General features: G+C 39.3%; 1 long non-coding RNA gene across 1 annotated transcript in view; it reads left to right on the top strand.

Annotated features, from left to right (window-relative positions):
* LOC125486731 overlaps positions 1 to 20848 on the top strand; it is a 44033-nt gene that overhangs the window by 21904 nt on the left and 1281 nt on the right. The gene's annotated exons all lie outside the window — the stretch shown is intronic.

The raw sequence follows: 20848 nt of genomic DNA on the forward strand, positions 1-20848 counted from the left end.
CAATCAGTAATCTCAGCTTTGGAAAAATCAATAGAAGACTTGTTAATGGATTTAATCACCAAGTAGGATATTATGGGTATGAAGCTTGAAAAGATCTATCACTTAGAGAAAGCATAGTATTCAGTATGACAGATGAGAAGTGGTCTGATTCTTTGCAATCCAAGGAAGATTTATTTTGGAACAGGCATTCAAATTTGTTATGCAGACAGAAACCACAGTCCAAAGTTGAACAGTTTTGTAAGGTAGCACTGGAGATTCCTCTCAAACAATCAGATTAGGTAGACTCCACGATGTCAATGTTAACCTTTGAAAAGTCCACCAATCAGTAAAAGAGCAGAAATTGACATCGTTGACCATATTAGGGTGCATAAGATGTGGGTTAAAACAGATCCACAGCACAATGAGTATTCAGGCGTGAGGTCAATGAGTCAACACCAATTCAGGATGATCAACTTGGAGATAATGTCAGTCTTAGAAATTTAGGTACCTTTTAAGATTAACCAGAACAACTCCAGAATGGATTGAGACTAAATAATGTTCATTGGACTTTGTATTTAAGAGTTGCATTTTTTAGGGGCTCTTTGTGACATAGTGGTAGTGTCTCTGCCTCAAGGTGAGAAGGTCCAGGTTTGAGTTCTACCTGCACCAGAGATGTGTCATATCACGTCTGAACAAGTTAATTCAAAATATTTACAAGAGCTGAGTTTTTCCCCAATGGATGGGTGATTTCTAGATAGGAAAACTATTTATAGCAGAAAGGTGGAAACTGGTGTTTGTGCTAAAACCCTTGAAAATCTCTGAAGGTCATTTGCTGCCTAATTCAACATATGAATATCAGTTTGTCAAACATGGTAGTGGAGGACTAACCTTAATTTCTTCGGGTAGGAAGATGAAGAAAGCAGAAGGTAGTCCCTGTTTCCATCAGAGACAAATCTCTGAATGGCTTTTGAAGTGAAATGGCTGATCCTTACTGCAGGGTTATGAATTGTGATTATCTATCAGCTTTTTTTGGAATTGGATCCATATGAGCAAAGGAAGTATGAGATGCAGAAGTGGACTCAGGTCACTTTAGCCAAGAAGAAGCAAGGTATGGCTTTGGCATTACCCTTACCAGAAAGGAGCAAAACAAGGAGTAAAAGAGATAGTAGGAACTGCTGATGCTGGAGAATCTGAGATAACAAGGTGTACAGCTGGATGAACACAGCAGGCCAAGCAGCATCAGAGGAGCAGGAAAGCTGACGTTTTGGGTCTGGACCCTTCTTGAGAAAAAAACAAAGAGTAAAGATTTTTTAGAACAAGATATGACTGACCGAGATACTGAAGAGAGATTACAGATTCTAAGACAATTTATGGACAACATTTATTATTATTGGAACTTACGAGGCATGGTCAATAATTGATAAATTTAAGAATTTTTCAAACATTAACTATAGATGGCAGTGGAGTAGGGGAGCTGAGCCCAGGGCTCATCCACTCCCATTGACTTATTTTATCTTTTTTCCTTCTTTCTAGCTTTCCTTTTTCTTCTTTTTTCTTTGTTTTCTTTTCTTTAAAGCCTGCAGAATGGAGGGTGAAGGAAGAGGCAGCGGCAGCAATGCCAGTATGAGCCGAACATGGCTCCCCTCCACCCGGGGTCTCTTGTTCAGTGAGGAACAGGCCCAGGCCTGACTCCCCCCATTCAGACTTGCAGGCTGGGCCGAGGCTTCAAGTCCACAGCTATGCATTGAAGCATTAGCAAAAGGGATGGATGGCCCATCAGTGACAGTGTCTGATGGGGAAAAGGAGGCTTCACCCAGCCCAGCAACAAGGTGTCTTCCAGCAGATTAGCATGGTGGTCTCAGCCCAGCATGGCAGTCTTCTTCAGCGGAGGCTTCTGGTGCAGTATTCCACTGGCCCGGGGTGGCGTTCTCATCCCAGAATAGAGGTCTCATCCCGGCTGCATCTTCAGGGTATTCCATTTTTCCTTAATCAGCTTTCCCTGAACCCAGGAGCCATTAACTGGAGTATGATGAACTTTGTCTTAATTTTACTTTTTTTTTAATTATTATGTATGACTTCTGTCATTACTATAGGTGCCGTGGTGTGCCATCTTATAAAACTTTTCACTGTATTTTTCATGTAAGAGTATACATGACAATATTTTTCTGAAGAAGGGTCTAGGCCCAAAATGTCAACCTTCCTGCTCCTCTGATACTGCTTGGCCTGCTGTGTTCATCCAGCTTTACACCTTGTTATCTCTACATGACAATATACTTCTATTCTATTCTAAATTTCTATTCTAAGATACACAATCTAAGGGAGGCGATGGCCTGGAGGTTTTGTCACTATCCAACTTTTCCAGTGGCCCAGATAATGTTCTGGGGACCTGGGTTTAAATCCTACCACAGCAAATGGAATATGAAATTAATAAAGATCTAGCTTTATGTGTCTAATGATGACCACTCCAAAACCATGGTGATTGTCAATGGAAAATCCTATCTGGTCCTTTAGAGATGGAAACTGCTGGTCTGACCTACATGTGACTCTAGATCCCTTGCAATGTGATTGACACTTAACTGCCCTCTGGGCAATTAGAGATGGGCAATAAATGTTGACCTAGCCAGCAATACAGACAATCCCATGAAGAAACAAAAAAGAATCAATCCATAAAACAATATATCATGGAGTTTGAGAGATTATACAGAAGACTAAAGAAATTAATTCTGGAAATTCTGGAGTCTGTGTTGACATTTAAACTATCAAGAGTTTCTATCAATAGACGTTTGGTTTTGATGGTGTTCAGTTTTGTGGCAATGACTCTGTTCGAACAAAAGACTGCTACTCTTAAAAAAAGGGCACAATCTTTTCCAGCAAATTTCAAAGAACATGGGAGTCCTGCAGTGATATAAAGAATGCTGTGATTGCTGACTCTCAAAGACAATGGGGTTCTAGCTACAAGCATAAATGTAGGGATGGAATTGCTGATATATATTTTGAGGATAGTCATACCTTTATTAGATTTTAGAATGAAGGAAAAAGCATGACTGAAGGGATAACCAGCAATGATGAATCCTGGAACTCCATGGGATATAGTTAATAGATGTTTCTAGTTTGACTCCAAATATCACTTCAGGTATGTCTAAAATTGCCCATGGATCAGGATTCAAGTATTTGAAACAAATTCCTGTGATACTGCTGGTTCTGTGCGTGAATATGATGAGGATGACAACAAGAAAATATTGCATTAGTGACCAACTTATATCTGTCAATGAGTATCTTAGTTGCAGATTCATTCAATTATGCCACCATACTATATACTGGTTGTACCTCAACAATGTGTGGCATTAATTGACTGAATTTTGAAAAGCAGCAAAAACTAAGGCCAAAGAATAAAAAAACTTTACCTTCTTTTGATTTGGGATAATAATTCATTACCATCTTTAAGACAGTGGTTGTCTTCTGTGAAATTGCAGGACTGCATCATTTTGTAAGCATTGATGTCATCCAGAGTAACAGGCCATTATTACCAAGTTAGTCCTCAATTGAAAAAAAGTTGTAAATGCGTTTGGACATGGATAATGAGAAAACATTTGTATTCGGCAAAGTGCTATATTTGTAGCTCACTGCATCCAGGCATTACTGTAATCCGGTGAGGAAAGTAGGAATTTCTCATTAAGAGATGTTATCAAACTCTGTGGATGGGAGGCTGAATGATAAGAGATGAATTATATAGAAATGGCAAAAAATTGCTATTCTTGTTAAAGCTGCTAATAAAAGATGCCTTAGTTATGGATAAGGATTACAAAAACATTATTGAACAGATCACATGGCATTAACTATTGAAGGAATCCTCATGCCTTATGACACCAGTTGTAAGTGTTCCTTTAGCCTGGGAAATTAGTGAAGTAACAACAATGGATCTGAAGGATGGGACAGAGATCTGAATGTCAATTTGTAGAAATGGTGACCAGGTTTAGTATATCCATGGTGATAAACTATAGAACAGTTGAACTACAGTGGGCAAAGTTAGAGAAAACTGGATTGGCATAAGCTTTGGGCCACCAAGAAAATACTGAATGAATATTAAAGGTTCATTTACAGATGACGAATTTTAAGAACTTAAATATTATAGTAATGCATGCTGCTGCAATAGTTATGTCCAGCAAAGATTTGTGCAAAAAAAAATGCAATATTTAATGAAATATTGCATAAAATCAGTTAGAATGGAAGTTACAAACTGCACTGACAAAGTGCATACATGCAAAAAAAATTCCTTACTGATGGTTGGAGTGTATCTTCAAACCAATTGGTGTATGGTCAGAAAACAAAGTCACCTTCAACAATGCACGACAATCGTCAAGAACTGGAAGGAACAATGATCAGATCAATTTTTGAACCAATCTAAATGTGTAACAGGCTGGTGGTAAAGCATTCATTAAAACTGAGATGTCAGAAAAAATATTATGTTAATGGGCAGTTTATTGGACAGCAGAGTCAGATGACTCAAGAGTGTCCACAACAATGGGATGTGTAAACAAGTCTACAGGAAAGATTAAAAACTGGCTAAATGTCCAAGACAATGGACCAAGAAGGAAGGGCTATGGATTGGTAGCAGATGTACAAGAATTACAAATGAGAAAACATAGTTTAAGTATTGCTTCAGGGGATACATTTAGGAAGAAGATGTCATGTACCATAGAGAGGATTTCTAGCAGACCTCCTGACAGAAGTAGTCCAGGGAGATCTCAACATGAGATATTAGACCGCAAACTGGGCACAACAAACAGGATAATGGAGAGCCTTCTCAGATACCGGATAAAAATAGATGGCCCCATGATCAGGAGGTGTTTGTGGCTACCAATACAGTAGAAGATAGGAGGAAAAAAGAAGCTAAACTAAAAGTTAGAGAATTAGAAAAAAAGTCAGAATCTATGAGAAGTTGATAATTAAGGTCAACTAATTTTGTCACACAGGTCCTACCAGATGATAGAAAATGGTCCTACCAGATGGGACCTAAAAGGCCAAAGCTAGGTTGGTAGCTCGAGGCTTTGAGGAATGTCTGGCTGGTGGAGGGCTGCAGAGATTAGGGTAGTCTGAACTATGGCTGGGAAAATAATTTTGAAAATCTTTAACCATTCTAACAACCTTTACATCAAAACAGTGGTACTTCAGGCTTATCTGCTTGAAAGGGAATTATTCTTACAGCCCTCAAAGGAAGCACCAAGAATAGAAAGTAAGCTCTAGAAATTGCATCAATCTGTTAATGGGTCAAATAATGCTTCTTAGGCATTGTATTTTTTTGGAAGTGAGGTTCTGTTAATTTTAAATATTTTTAACTAAATGCGGACCCGACGATCTTAGAGTGATAAAGGTTTACAGCATAGAAATAGGCCCTTCAGCCCTAACTGTCCATACCACCCAGTTTTCACAATTAGTCTAGTCCCATTTGCCTGCTTTTGGTCCATTTCCCTTCATACCTATCCCATCCACGTCCCTGTCCAAATCTATTGGCATTATAACAGAAAAGTTTCAGGCAGCTTTATTAAAAATGTTAGCAATTTTTGTGCGAATGGGAGCAGCATCAATGGCTTAGAAGAAACGATTATTAGTTAAGAAATACTCAAAATTGGCAGTGAAGCTTCTAGAGCTATCAACAATGTGTTTTTGAAAATTAAGCAGGGTGAATCAAATGTAATTGTACTCCAAAAGTCTTACTCAGAAAATGGCAAACCTATTGCAATTAGTCATACCAGATCTAAATATGAAAATGACGCTGCTGCCAACAATAAGCTAGAGTAGCTCATGAGACTTGTCAGACAACCCAACTGGTTGTGTACATACAGACCAGCTGCAATAGTGTGCTGAAACTTAGCCTGACTGGAAAAATCGAAAGATTGAGGACATTTTGAGAGTGAATAAAACATTTACAAAGTTGAAAATAGAGAAGTAGATGTTGAAGTTCTCAGCTTTCGATGATTCCAAAAAATATGACCTTAATCATTTTTCATAATGCCTCAAATGCTAATTTTGGTGATGGATTTTCCAGTGTAGGAGCATTTGTGGTATTTTGGGAAAAGTTGCCCCTTGTCATAGAACACAAAGCAGATAAGAGTGGTGAAGAGCACAATAGCTACTGAAACTTTGGCTCAAGTTGGTGCAGTAGACATGCTATCCTATAATATAGGATTTTGTAGAAAATGCTAGATGAAAATGACTGGAAGGACAATCCCAGAAGTATGTTATTTGGATAATTGCACTTTTTGGGATGATGAACATTTTGCAAAAAGTGTCAGTGATTAAAAGGTTTAGGATTGATAAAGCATGTTAAAGCAGATATTGGAGAGGAAAGAAATCTGTAAGATTCATGGGCAGATACTAATTATCAACTATTGGGCAATTTCATGAAGAGAATGCCTCTACAGAAAAAAAATGTTGATGATTCTAGGAGAAGGATATCTTGCTGTGGAAACCTGAAACTGTGTTTTTCTTAAAATATCTATATACCCTTGTATACACACATTTTCTTCTTAAAAGGAGTGAGTGTTATTATTAGAAATGCAGTTCCTTTCAAATAAAAGCAAAATGCTGGAAATCTGAAATTAAAACAGAATGTGCCAGAGGAACTCAGAAGATTTTGCAACAGCTGAGGAGAGAGAAACAGAATTAATATTTTGAGACCAACATGACTATTCTTCAGAATGCAGAGCAGCAATGTTTGTATTCATCTGGGTCTCTTTCCATAGCCATCATATGCTTAAACAAATTGAAGCAGGAGTATTGGGTTATCCTGTGAGAAGATGTTAAACCCCTTTTGGAAAAAAAATCCATATCTTTTGTTGGAAGAAGTAAATTTTAAGTTAGACACCAAGATTGAAAGCAGGGTCATGTCAGCAGTGACAGAAATTACACAAATGTACTCAGGATTAGTAACCATTTCCAAGACAAATGGAGAGCTAAGGTAGTGTGTAGATCTCACTCAGCTAAACAAAGGACTTACAATAGAAATCTATCTTACTTTGTCTATTGATGATAGCTTGGCAAAATTGGCACCAGAGAAGTTTTTCACACAAAAATGGCTTCTGGTAGATACCCATAGTCCAAAAGTCAAGCTCACTGCTTTTTGGGTGGTGCTGCTTCAACTATTTATTATTTGGAATCTCTTCTGCACTTGAGATTTTCCAAGCAGCAATGTCTGGAATCCTGGAAGCAATACAGGGAATTGTCTGTCACATGAATAATGTCATAGTACACAGTAAAATAAGGATGAAACACAACCAGAGGGTCAGAGATGTTTTAAGGGCACTAAGAAATGCAAGACCTGCAGAAAATGAGAATTGTCAATTCTCAAAAACAATAATGATATTTCTAGGATGAATAATCTGAGAACAAGGCTTCACAGTGGAACCAACAAAGACAAGGGCCACCAATGGATTCCTAGCACCAAAGGGTATAAATGATGTACTGTGCCTCTTAGGCCTGGTATATTAAGTCAGAACTGTTAACCTCACCTTACTTGACCCTTAAGACAATGTTTAAGGGTAGGAAAGTCAGGGACAAATTGTATCTTTTGAAAAGATGAAAGAGAAATTACATTTTATTGATGTTCTAACACATTCTAACCTTTATTCACTAAAAGAGCCAAGGATATATCATCCACAGGACTAAGTGAAGTCTTCATGTGGACAGTGGTACAGAGGTACACAATGATAAAAAGATGAAGCATTGACAATTACACAGGGATGTGAAATGTCCACTGAGATTTGTGATGGGCAATAAGTCTTGGGTAATGTTTTTGGATTGAAGGAAATCTCAAAAATACCTCTACACATACAAAGATTCAGACTTAGACTGATGAGACATGAGCTTGCTATTGTCTATGTTTCAGGCAAGGCAGAAATTGTTGTACTCTCAAGGGCAGCAGTGGATCAAACAGAAAAGAAGATCTTACTCTTGTAGAAGTAGTTTTATTCTATGGCAAAAATCAACACTTTTCCAGCAACTGAAGGAAAGCTCAGAAATTCATTGAGCTCAAAAATCAGGTGAGGAGGGCATAAATTTCAGACATCTCATTCTGTAAGGATAGTTGAAATATAGTCCAGCAGACCAAGTGTTGAAAAGCTACCATGAGCAAAAAGTGGAATATTTATTGGCATATGACCACAGATAGCTTATACCAAAGTTGATGAGACAAGAGATTCTAAAGAGACTCTATGCAAGACATCACAAAATCCAGGACAATGGCTCAACAATCAATGTGGTGGTTAGGTGATTCAGGATTACATTTTGTCATGCTATACAGGTACCACTAACAGACAAATGAGCCTTTGATTTCCCTAAGATCTTCACAAAGGCCATGGAAAAGGCTAAGAATGGATTTGTGCAATTTTAAAGGGAAGATGTGTTGAGTCCTAGTAGTCTGTTTTTCAAGATAGATTAAAGTGGCAAGACTTCATTCAACCACAGCAGACTCAGTGATTAGAGCACTAAAACGAATCTTTACACTGATATTGGATGAAGGACATGAATTTGGCTATTTCAGGATGTTCACTATAGAAGCAGGAATCAACCAAATGACAAGGTCTCCATTCTATCCTCAGTCAAATAGAGAAGTAGGGAATGCAGCCAAGAAAGTCACTGATGCATAGGAGTGTAGTAACACCATTGAATAATAGGTACTGATCAGGGGCACTGTTAATGGGAATTAAGTTAAAACCAGATGTACCAGTTTTAAAGTGCTATATCAAGCCAAGCAAAACCTCTCAATCATGAGGAAGCGAAACAGAGAAACACCACAGCAAAAAGCAGCTGAAGGTGGTATAACTCACCCAGAGATAGCAAAAACTGCAGATGCTGGAGTCCGAGATAACACAGCGTGGACTGGAGGAACACAGCAGGCATCAGAGGAGCAGGAAAGTTGACATTTCAGGTCTGGATCCCTCTTCAGAAAGTGGTATAATACAAAACACCAGATGAAAGCACTATCAGATTTAAAACCTGTGCGAAATATCTGGTAAAGGGACAAAATGTAAGAAGCCAGTTAAACTGATCAATCAAGATCTTATATCTTCAGAATACCTGAACTGGAAAAAGAAAGGCAGTTATCTTACTCAGGCCAAGAAGTGAAATCACATATGCTTATTATAAAATGTTGGAGCAACATACCTATACTATATCAGATTGTATACAGAGTGGTACAATAATTCCAGTCTTGGGGCAACACCATCATCCTATCATTGAAATCAAGTGAAACATATTGATACGCCCAGTCAGGGTTCCACATCGTCTTGAGCTATGAGATTTGGATTTTGATGGAGGAAGGTTTTGGGATGGTGGCAAGAAGGTGGCATAAATAGTGTTTATGGTGATAGTAATGATAACGATGTTGATAATGAAGATAAGGAACACAAAGACTACGTAAGTAAGTCAAAGAAAGTTACTCAAATAATCTAGACTAAGTAGGCAGAAACTCACGAGGGAGATGTAGTGTAATGATATCTGAAAACGATGATGATGTGACTGACATCAGGAAGAGAGATCAAGAGATGATATCAGGCTAGAAGAAGTATATAAAGATGGACGTCTAGGTATCACACTTGAAAGGTATATTTAGTAACTAGCACTTTGCAGGTATAAACAAAATAGAATTACAGTAAATCAGTAATGGAAGAGTCTAACTTCAGGATAAGGAAGCTTAAGATTCAAACGTAATGATGTGTGTGGACACCCACAGCCCAGACGTAAGGAGAATATCCAAATATGTAGGTTACAGTTTTAGCTCAAAGCATAAAATGCAGTAACTTTTCCTCTGTTTTAACTATATAATGAATTTTAGCTTCATCTATACATTTTGAAATAGTATTTCTGCTTCTTGAACCCTAATGATTTATGCTTGCAAAATAATGTAGGCTTTTGATAAAGTAAATAAGGAGGAAATTCTCTAGAGGCAGTAAGATTGGTCATTGAATTTGAGATAATGGCTTAAAGAACTGGAAGTGACCTGAGGAAAGCTTTGTGCAGTGCAGAGCCTGAAAGGATGCTTGAAACATATTCAAAATAACTTTCAGAATGGAATTGCTGAACTCTTAAAGAGGAATCACTTGGTGAGCTGAGGAGAAAGAGAAGGTATTGGGATTAATAGTCTTTTTTTCTCAAAGAGACAGCTGAGGCATAATGAGTGAAATGGCACTCTTATTGCACTGTGGGATAGTATGTGGCTGGTAGACACATTCAAACATAAGGCCTTGAACGGTATTTGGCACTTTTTATAGTGCGAGAGCGACAAAATGGTGTGCAGACTGGAGGTCAGACAAGGCAAGAGGGCTGGTAATAATGTGATATTTTCCAATGTACATTGGAATATACCTTGCATTAAAGAGTGCTGAGACCTAAGGCCAACTCGATGTCTATGATTTATACCAGTGTCACTGGGAATCTGATACCCATCATGTGCTGGTCTCAGCAAGGCTCCAACAAATAATAATAAGGCCATGCTGTCAAGATTCTGGAAAGTGCACATATCGCTTAAAAGTGATATTTAAAATAATAGTTGCTTTGCAACCACTTTATGTATTCTTAGTAGAGCAGACCTGACCTCCTACATTTTACTGCAATATAGCATTTGGCAAAGGGATATCTGAAACAATGATAAGCCTATAACTTACAAATGTGATGGATCAATTATAAAATTTATAACAATCACAACAGCTATATTAGACAGCAGTGAATATATGAAAGCTTGTCTAACCCAATATCAAATTGAATGTCTTTGAGACTGCTTTTGAGTGTTGGATGTTGTTGCACAATATGGGTTCCAGTAACACCTATTTCATGCATACAAAATTTGAATAATACATTCAATATCTACTTCAGATCACAAATGTGATGAGAGATGAATGGATTCTTAGAGATTATTCAAAATGCATTCATAACCCATCATTTCTACACTGTGTAGACATCAACGTCCTATTCTCTGAAGACCTTGAGCACCATTTTGAAAACATTTTGGTTTAACAAGGAAGGAATTGGTAGACTTTCTCAGATTGCAATAGAAAATACCTTCACACTGAGTCATAAAGCAAAAGATAATTTTAGAGTGCAGCTGCTCTGTGGCAGTGAGGTGGTAATAGCACACTCAGATTGATTCTGTAAAGCAGCCAAGTTTGAATCTTTAAAGAAGGTACAACTTTGCATTTTTGTCTGATTTTCTGTGAAGTCACAGAGCTAAAAACTGATTTGAGATACGTGGCTAAGATGTGACTGGGGCATTCCTCCAAGTGTTAGACTTTGCAGATGGCTTGACTCATACTCTTCAGAAAGAGGAGGAGGAATGTTTAAGGATGCATTTGTCTACCTTAGGCAAGCCTGTAGAACCTAGTCTTATGCCTCAACTCAAGTATTCAGGTCAAGGCAATTGTTTCTAGAATTGTCCACAGAAGCCTGCATGTGGAAACTGCTATCCTCTAAGGAGGTTGTGCTAAGACATTGCAGTGGCCAGCTGCCAGAACTGCGAAATACTTCCAGGAAAGCAACACCTAATCATACTTCTCTTGGTAATCTTCCTGAGATCTTCCTTCTATGTATGTTCCCAATGGCCAGGTGAGATAGCACTTACTGTTTAATCCACTTGCATCCTTGCTGTTTTGACACTATTCTTTAACACAAATGACCTAGCTCCAAGCAAAAGTTTCTTTTTATTTTGCAGGACACCCTCCATCAGCCTCTCAAAGATCCTTCACTACACGGATATTTTTGAAAGCAAGCATGGTGTAGCAGCTTTTCCTGATCTTCAGGAATCTAATAGGGTTAAAAGCAGACAGCAGTCCTTTAAAAGCCACTGACAGATAAACACTCCCATTATATTTCCAGTGCATTAATTGCATTATGCCAAGTACATTATAAATGGATTAAGATATGCTGCAGATGCATCGCCATATGAATATGCAAACAAATTAGGAACAGAAGTAGACCATTCCACCCCGGAGCTTGCTCTGCCATTTAGTAAGGTAATGGCTAATCTTACACAAATCCAAAATTGGGCCTCCAAAGTCATTGGTATAAAGTGGGTGAACACCCATTGCATTGATCACCTTCACAGATAGCTCATCCAGTGAAGGTATGAGCATTGACATTCTTCTCAGCAGTTACCTAAACATTTAGCACTGGGGAAGGATGTGATGTGGTAATACAGGAGGGAAGGTTGTATTACTGATCAGAGAATTCTTTCCCTGCCCAGCTCCACAATGATAACTTAATGTTTTAATGAAGAAGTTATCTTTTGACAGCAGTCACCTAGCAACCACTTGAGAATCCCAAGTGCAGCAGGCCTGGATCCAGCAATGTAGACTTTAGCAGAGATGTCTAAATCAGGCCTCTCATTTAAATCTGTAAAGAATTTGCCATCCAATTTCGGGGACCCCAAAAACCATCGTTCAGTTCCAGACATTAGTACCAAATGTTGATATGCCTATATATTTGTAAAACAGGTTCAATAAGGACCAAGTTCCATTTCAGCTGGAACAAATATTGCAAATGTATACAATTCTGCACTTCTATAGGGCCTAAGTCATCAAAATCAGGTTTGCCCAGCATATTGAAAACCCCTCTTAGGGACGGAGAAAGAAATAGATAAATCTTCTCATTCTGTAGTAGAAAACACCTTTATCACTGAGTCATGAAGAAAAAGGACAATTTTAGAACGCAGCTGCTCTCCAGCAGTAGTGAGCTAGTTATAGCACAGATTGATGCTCTACAGCAGCCAAGTTGGAACACTTTTTTTAAAAAAAAGTATTTAACCTGTTCTTTTGGCGTTCTAATGAGTTACAGAGCTGATGATCTTTGACCTGTGATGCACAATTCCAATACATTCCATCTTAAAGTAGGATGGTTTGTGTATTTTCTTTCCTCAATGACAATATTGAAACTGGGGCAGATTAGGATACAAACCATGGACTGCACAAATATAGCAATAGATAATAACTAGACAAATCAGGAAACAAGTAATCCCAGCAGTCTTAAGATTGAGATTTTGATTATATAAATTAGTCAAAGAAGAATAACAACAACTTTGAAGATGATGTCCACGACAGAATGAAAGTTTTTTGGGAATTCAGAATGGTACCTGCTACTAATGAGGGGCAGTGTCCTCGAATTGACTCAAATTCTGCAACAATTCATAGTTTCAGCATTTTTTTAAATGACTGTAAAACAGGATAATAACATGTTTATCTTACAAAATACTGGTGAAACTGAAGCATTGTACATTTTTTAAACATGCAAATTGCAGGGACAGAACTTACTGGCAATGGAAATATATCACTGAATTCTGAGGCACCTGCAGTAATGATCCTTTAATTCTTCTCAAGCAGCGAATGAGCCAGTTAACCAGTACCAATGTTGAATGGTTCACCAATCCAGCTGTAGAAAGTGTAATTGTCGGAGAACCAACCGAAAAATAAACAAATTTAGCCCCCGCCCAAAGATGAGCTAAAATACAGCAATGGAAAGCCACAAATCGATTTTTTGGCATGGAAGAAACATTTTGCATTTGAGGAAGGCACGGAATTTGCAATGTTTCATGTGGAAGGTTGGTGCTGTCTTAAGCACTTGGAGGACCTGGCAGCAGGGCTAGTGCAAGGAAAAGCATAAAACAAGGACACAACATTGCTGTGAAGTCAGATAACAGTTATTTTATAAATAAAACGCATACATATGCAAAAAGCAAATCACTGTGAGCAAAGAGGTAGCAGGTAGGCTATTAAATATAAATACGAAGATAGCATGGTTATAAAAATTACATTATACATGACATGATCAAAGGAAGGTACCTCTGTTCAATGAATCTGGATTCTCACTATTCTTCCACTTAAAAGATAAAATTTACACATAAGGATACAACACTGAAAATTTCATCCTCCTGACATGAAGCATTTGAGTCTATATTTAGAAGCTGAGGCATTTTGTGTTAGAGAGAAAGTCTGGAAGCTATGGGACTGGGAGAATTACTGCAGCATTGAGCTAGTGATATGTACCATGTTACAGGTACATTTTATGATTCGTAATCTAGAGCGAATTTCACGTGCAGACATTTCAGATGACAAAAAGTTATAAAAGATACATTGGTTACCATATCTGAAATCCTGATATATGCCTCAAAAATGCAGAATGGTACACTTAGATGTTAATTGATTATTACTTGCACTCACTGACAATGGTTACATGCAAGTCCATAATAATGTATGTGATATAGTGATGGGAAACACAGGCCCTGAACAGGCAAGTGAGCTTATGCATTCCCAACAGACCATATGTTGCCCTATTGGTATAAGAAAAGCATTTGGATCTAATGTCATGCTGTTCCATGTTTCAGTAGCAGCCATTACCATGCCTCCTTGAAACAGAATCCAGTACAGAAACACAGACAATTGGCAAAAAGACCAGAGGGGAGACGAGGGGAGATTGCATAAAACAATGATTGTTATCACTTAAATTGCACCACAGACAAAGGTGGAGGGCATAAATTTGGTTGGAATTTTTAAACAACTCCACAGAGGCTGGTGCCCCATCAGCAAGTCACTCTTTATTTACATGTACATAGTACTTGACACTGGTCTAGCTTCCTCAGAGCCAACCCTCAGAGTGGACAGAACTTCTGTTCATATCTGTCAGCCAGGGCTCCTTGATTGGACAAGGTTAACAGCCTATGAGGTCTACCTGGCTGATTTCATTACAATCACTACATCCCTCCCCCTCTAAGTCCGGGGATGTAGACTTTTCTGTTTTCTTGTAGACTCTCTTGGGACGTTTTCGAACCAGGTCCGGTTCCTCCGATTCAGGCTCGATACAGGCAGATGTACCAGACCGTAGCCAATCTCTTGCACCGAGCATCTCAGAAGAAATTCATCTTCTTCTTCAGGTGGTAAAGGTGTCAAGACTTCCAATGTGTCCACCTCCAAGATTTCAGACACTGAAGTTTCTTCTACGCTAGACGGAGGATGAGAACCCATGGGTTCCAACAGCCTTTCCGGCTGTTCTGAGGGGGTTGGTATGTTTTGCTCCTGTCCTGTTTGCGAGTTTGCAGCTTTCATGTGATCCACATGCTTGTCCAGGACTGTTGAACCTACCTGAAATAAATATGTCGCTGGCCCTGAACTCACATCGACCACACCTCTTACCCATGCAGGGCCGTTTCCATGGTTTCAACATCAAACTTTGTCCCCTGAAGTAAACTGTTTCTCTCGCTTAGAGGAATCTTGTGTCTGACCTTGGCGTTCCTGATGCCATTTTACCCTCCCTCCCAGATCATGTTTAACCTGGTGCAGCATCTTCCCCTCATCACCAACTCTGCTGGAACTATCCCTGTAATTGCATGACAGGTGGTCATATAAGCAAATATGAACCTGGATGGTTTGGTGTCAAGTGGAGCTGTAGGCTGTTTCTTTAAGCCTGCCTTCAAAATTTGGACTGCTCTTTCAGCCAGACCATTGGACGATGGATGGTATGGAACTGAATACCACTCAACTTTTGGAAATGTCCAAATTCCCTACTGGTAAATGACGGCCCATTATCAGTGACCAACACTTTCAGGAGCCCTCACACAACTTTTTATTAGGCTTTCAACCCTTGAAGTCCCAATGCACTGTCACCCACCTTCTCCTCCCTGCTAGCTAGGTTGGAACGTTGGGAGTTTCATCTCACTACTGAAGAAAGCGTGTTTTTGAAATACGCCTGGCTGTTCCTGTTTGCCATACCTGGAACCTCTACGAAGACTTCGGGTTGCGTAGGTTTTACGGTTTGAGTTGAGTCCGCTGATGCAGTAAGGTGCGTATTGGATCTATCGGGTAAGTACCTTTTTGTTAACTTTCTGCTGTTTTTTTGGGCCCAGTTTTCACCTCAGGATGTGTCTGAGGCCTAGTGATGTCAATCAAGTTGGTTGGTTTGCAGAGATTGTCGGTTCTCGAATCTGCTGTTGGTTCTCCTGGTTCATAGCAGGCTTATGTCCGGTAGCTCTTGCTCAGAAGCTCTTGGAATGTTCTTGGATTGCTCTCGGATTGCTCTTGGGATTGCTCATGGGATTGCTCCCTATGGTGAGATTGGTGCCTGCAATTATACTGATTGTGGATCCCTTCCCTTTATGACAAATCTGTACTTTCCATTGTGTTTCTGGTGTTTCCTGCTAAAGTCAATTGGTTTCCCAGTCATTAAGAGTATGTGTGAATGGATTTTGATTGAAATTGAATGCCCGGTATCTCCGTGAATGGATTTCGATTGCAGTTGAATGCTCAGTATCTCTGTAGGCCCCATACTGTCTGTGCTGGGTAGCCCGAGTTATAAAAGCTGTCTCGGGCTAGAGTCTGTTTCAGTTGATGTCCTTTTAGAGAGGAGGTGTAAATATGAATTGCAGGCTGAAAAATAAATCCAGACAGATATCCCCATTCTGCTGGCTCTGTTGTGTGTTTGCTGCAGCCTTAGTCCAGGGCTTTGACTAGTATTTTAGATATTGGAAAAACCAAGGGTCTTCTCCAGTACTTTAGATGGGGATTTTTACTCGATCCTACGTTAGAGACTGTATATTACAAAAAATGCTCACAGCTTTACTATCATCAGCCTCTTGTTTGATGAATGAACTCAATGCACATCCATCCAATTTGGGTGTCCACAATGATTGAGAACATTAGGCCCCATGTAAAAGTTGGCATAGTCAACATGTAACTGAGTCCAGGGTTTACCCAGCCATCCCATGAATGTTGGGGAGCTGCCGGTGGTAATTTTTGTCCTTGAAGGCACTCCATGCTCTGCCCCACGAATGTAGCGATGTCTGCATCCAATCCTGGCCACCAAACAAAACTTCTTGGCAAAATCTTCATTTTGGAAACCCCTAGGTGACCCTGGTGGAGTTCAGCCAGTAGCTGGTGGTGACTTTTGCTCTTACTCCCAGTAATAATCTGCCATCCTCAACAATGATCTGGGCTCGCTGGGTCCAGAAAGGTTTCAATTCTGGCTCTAATGGCCATTTTGTTTCCCTATCACCTCTAGTTGTTTCAGTTTTGCCAGGACTGGATCTTTTGTGTCCAAACTCTGATATTGAAAATTTGAAACCAGCGTCGGCACTGCCAATGATGTGTCTGCCAGCAGGAGGCAGCTCAAAGTATCTACTTTTGCTATTTGGCCTTATGAACAGTGTTCCAACATGTACTTGTGTGCATTTAGAATGAGACCCCACCTCTGAATTTGACCTGAAGCTATGGGCAGCACGGATTGTGCTCTTTGAGTAGCCCTAACAGGGGTTTGTGGTCTGTTACTATTATGAATTTACATCCATAAAGGTATTGGTGGAACTTTCTCATACCAAAGATGACCACCAAACCTTCCTTCTCTATGTGAGCACATTTGCACTGTGCATCAGCCAAAGACTGGGAAATATTCCTTCTTGAGCATTCATTTCCATTGGGCCATCTGTGAGCCAACACTATCCCAATGCCGTATGGGGAGGCATTATATATCAGCACCGAAATTTAACTTCAGATCACAGTGTGTCAACACCTTAGATAACGATAGCTGCTTCTTCACTTCCTGACAGGCTTGATCTTGGCTATGAGGCCATTTCTAAGAGTGACTATTTTTTAAGAGTTGATGCAAAAGTGCCAGGATGGAGGCCAGGTTATACACGAACTTTCCATAATAATTCACCAGCCCAAGAAAGACCTAAGCTCTGGTACACATGTGAGAGCTGGAGCACCTTTGATGAACCTCCCTTTATCATCCAATGTGTGTAATCCAGCTTTGTCAGCTCTGTAACCCAAGTAGGTCACTTGGGCTGCCTGGAACATGCACTTTTCCCTTCTAAGGTGTACACCTGCTTGGGAGAAATGTCTGAGGACTATTTCCAAGTTCTTTAAATGGCTTTTATTAGAATTCCCTGTTATTAGCTCATCATCCAGATAAATGGTGACCTGGAGTAGACTTTGTGAAATGTTATTCATTGTTTGCTGAAAAATGGCACAGGCTAATGATACCCCAGATGGTAGACTCGTGCATTGGTACAGATCCTTACGGGTATTAATTGTAGCAGACATTTAGGAATCCTCATCCAACCATAATTATAGATACACATGGCTCATGTTTGTGAAGGACAGCCACCTCGCACCACCTTCACCAGCCTAGTTTATAAATCCTCTCTGCGAGGGTTTGGGTATTTATCCAGCTGTGAAAAATGGTTTACCATTTGTGTAAAGTCCCTATAAAGGTGAAGGTCAGGTTTCACAGTCAGTATGACCGATGCTGCCCATCCTGCAAACTCCATTGTTTTAAGGATTCCTTCACATTCCAGCCTCCTGATTTCTGCCTCTACTTTTGCCCACATGGCAAGTGGTACTGTGCAGGCCTTGCAGAATCATAGAATTTTTTCCTGGTCAACATGCAAGGTGGCCTTGGGTCCTTTAATAGTCCTTAGACCTTCCCGAAAAACTTTTGGGTATTTAATTAGAATTTCACTCAGGCAGCTATTTTCTAATCAAAAATGTTGAGCCAATCAAGGTGAATCTTTCTCAAACAATTTCGCCCCATCAAGCTTGGGGCCAAGCCTTTTACTACAATCACTGGTAACTGAACCAGCTGCTTCTCATAAGAGACCAGAACTGCAGTTGAACCCTTGATCTGTAAAAGTTCCCCAGCACAGGTTCTCAGTCTAACCGAGGTCTTACACAAACATAAGGGTTGGAGTCCAGAGCAAATATTGTTGAAGACAAGTTCTGCAATCACTGAAACGGCAGTTCCATTATCAACCTTCATTAGACCATTGGGTGACCATTTAACCAGATTTTTATTTTGATTGGTTTTGATTTGGATGTCGCTAAGGAATTTAACTGTTTGAAGCCAGATTAGGTGGGCTTTCCATGGTGTGTGCAGTCTTCTGGATACTGGCCTATGAGTTCTCTTAGTCAATTAAAGTCTAGTGGGACCCTTTTGTTGTCTTGAGTCCACATACCGGCAGCAACTACAATGGCTTGCCGGCCCAGATCCTGAGGAAAATTTTAACCATTCGACCAATGCTTGGTTTTGTTTTGGGATTTTGCTGTGGTCTGACCTAGAGTCCCTCTGTTCAGGATACATCCTAAGTGAGGCTATGCAATTGCATTCACTCAAGTGATGTCCCGCAAGTTCAATCAGCCTGGTGAGGGCATTCACTTCCATTCAGCATACATTATAACTCATATGCTCTACCTGTCTCATTTTCTAGTGAGAAAGCCAGTTGTAGTGCCTGTTTGAAGTCCAGTTGGGCTTCAGCAGGTAGGTGCTTTTGCATGGTTGCATACAAATCCCACATACCAAACAGTCTTTCAAAATCTTATCAAGGGTTAAACCAAAGTCACGTGCCTCTGCCAGTTGACTTAACCTCACCAAAAATCCTGACACATATTCCCCTGGCTCTCAAATTGCTGAGTAAAATCAATAGCATTTCAGAATTAGAGGAGGCTTGGTGTCATAATATTCTTTAACTAAATCCATCAACTCTTGAAAGGTTTTAGTATCTGGTCCTCAGGAAACATTAGGCTCCTAATCACTGAAAAAGCTGTGGTTCTACAAGATGTCAGGAGAATTATTCATTGTTTTTCATCTGACCCAATGTCCTTTACCTGCAAAAATAATGCATTCTTTGCACATACTGGGCCCAGTCTTCAATGGCAGGATCGAATGAGTCAAGCTTCCCAAACAATGGCATGATGCCGGAAACGCTTGCGCCAACTCAAAGATGACTGTTGTGAACAAATTTCTTCAGGAGCATTTTTTTTCTCATTGCCACTGAAATAACTGCACAAAGACCAGTATCCAGTCACCAAGTCATTCTTTATTTACATGTGCATAGTACTTGACACTGGTCCAACTTCCTCAGAGCTAGGTCTCAGAGTGAACAAAACCTCCAATGCTCATGTTTATATGTCAGCCAGGGCTCCCTAATAGAACCTGCTTAACAGCCCCAAACAGGGAACTCATATTCTATGAGGTCATCTGGTTGACTTCTTTACAATGACTACAGATTTTTTAAAAAGGAAATAAGATATTTACTTGTAAAGGAAAAGTTTACAGAGCCATGCATAGAGAAAAGGAGAGTGGGACTACTTTGAAAGCTCTTTCAAAGATGTGACATTTCATTTAACCCATTTCAAATGAATATAGTAATACACAGTTCAGGATCTGGCATGAAACATAAGTGAGGAAATAGCAATCTCACCTACATCCTTTATCTTGTGCATTAAAAAGGCATCATAAAATAAGTTGCAAGTTATTATTTAATTATCCTACATTCTATATTATTGCATCACTAGTCTTTCATCTGATAAATTCCACATGTATATCAGGTTCCCCTTTGCAACATAGTATTGAAATAAATTTAGATATAAATATCCAAACTATAGTTGAAGGGTACTGACTTAATTAGTGAAAATTGAGTAACAAATCCATTTATAAGATATGCATTAATAATAGTTGATATCTTTAAAATAATTGACATTTCCATATCACTTGCTGTTAATCTACATTTTGAATTTGTGTTATGACTGCATTTGGAATGTGGAAGAATTTTTATTTTATGAATTAAGGTCAGCTGGAAAATTTATATTTGATACTTTGATTGGAGGTAATACTTACGTTAAATGCAGTGTGAATATTTGAATAAATTTTATTTGGATTATTGTAAATGCACTCAACAGTTAAAATCCTGCACCATTTACATTTTATAGCATTCAGTTGTTACACAATGTGGTTTAGATTTGCAGCTTTATTATGTTTGATGGTGATGTTAGAAAAAGTGATTATCAACAAAGACAAAGTTGCACAACTGAAGTTAGAAACCAAAATACATAAGTATCATGAG

Source organism: Rhincodon typus, chromosome 32 (genome assembly GCF_021869965.1).
Source record: "Rhincodon typus isolate 14 chromosome 32, sRhiTyp1.1, whole genome shotgun sequence".
In the NCBI taxonomy this organism is placed as follows: Eukaryota; Metazoa; Chordata; class Chondrichthyes; order Orectolobiformes; family Rhincodontidae; genus Rhincodon; species Rhincodon typus.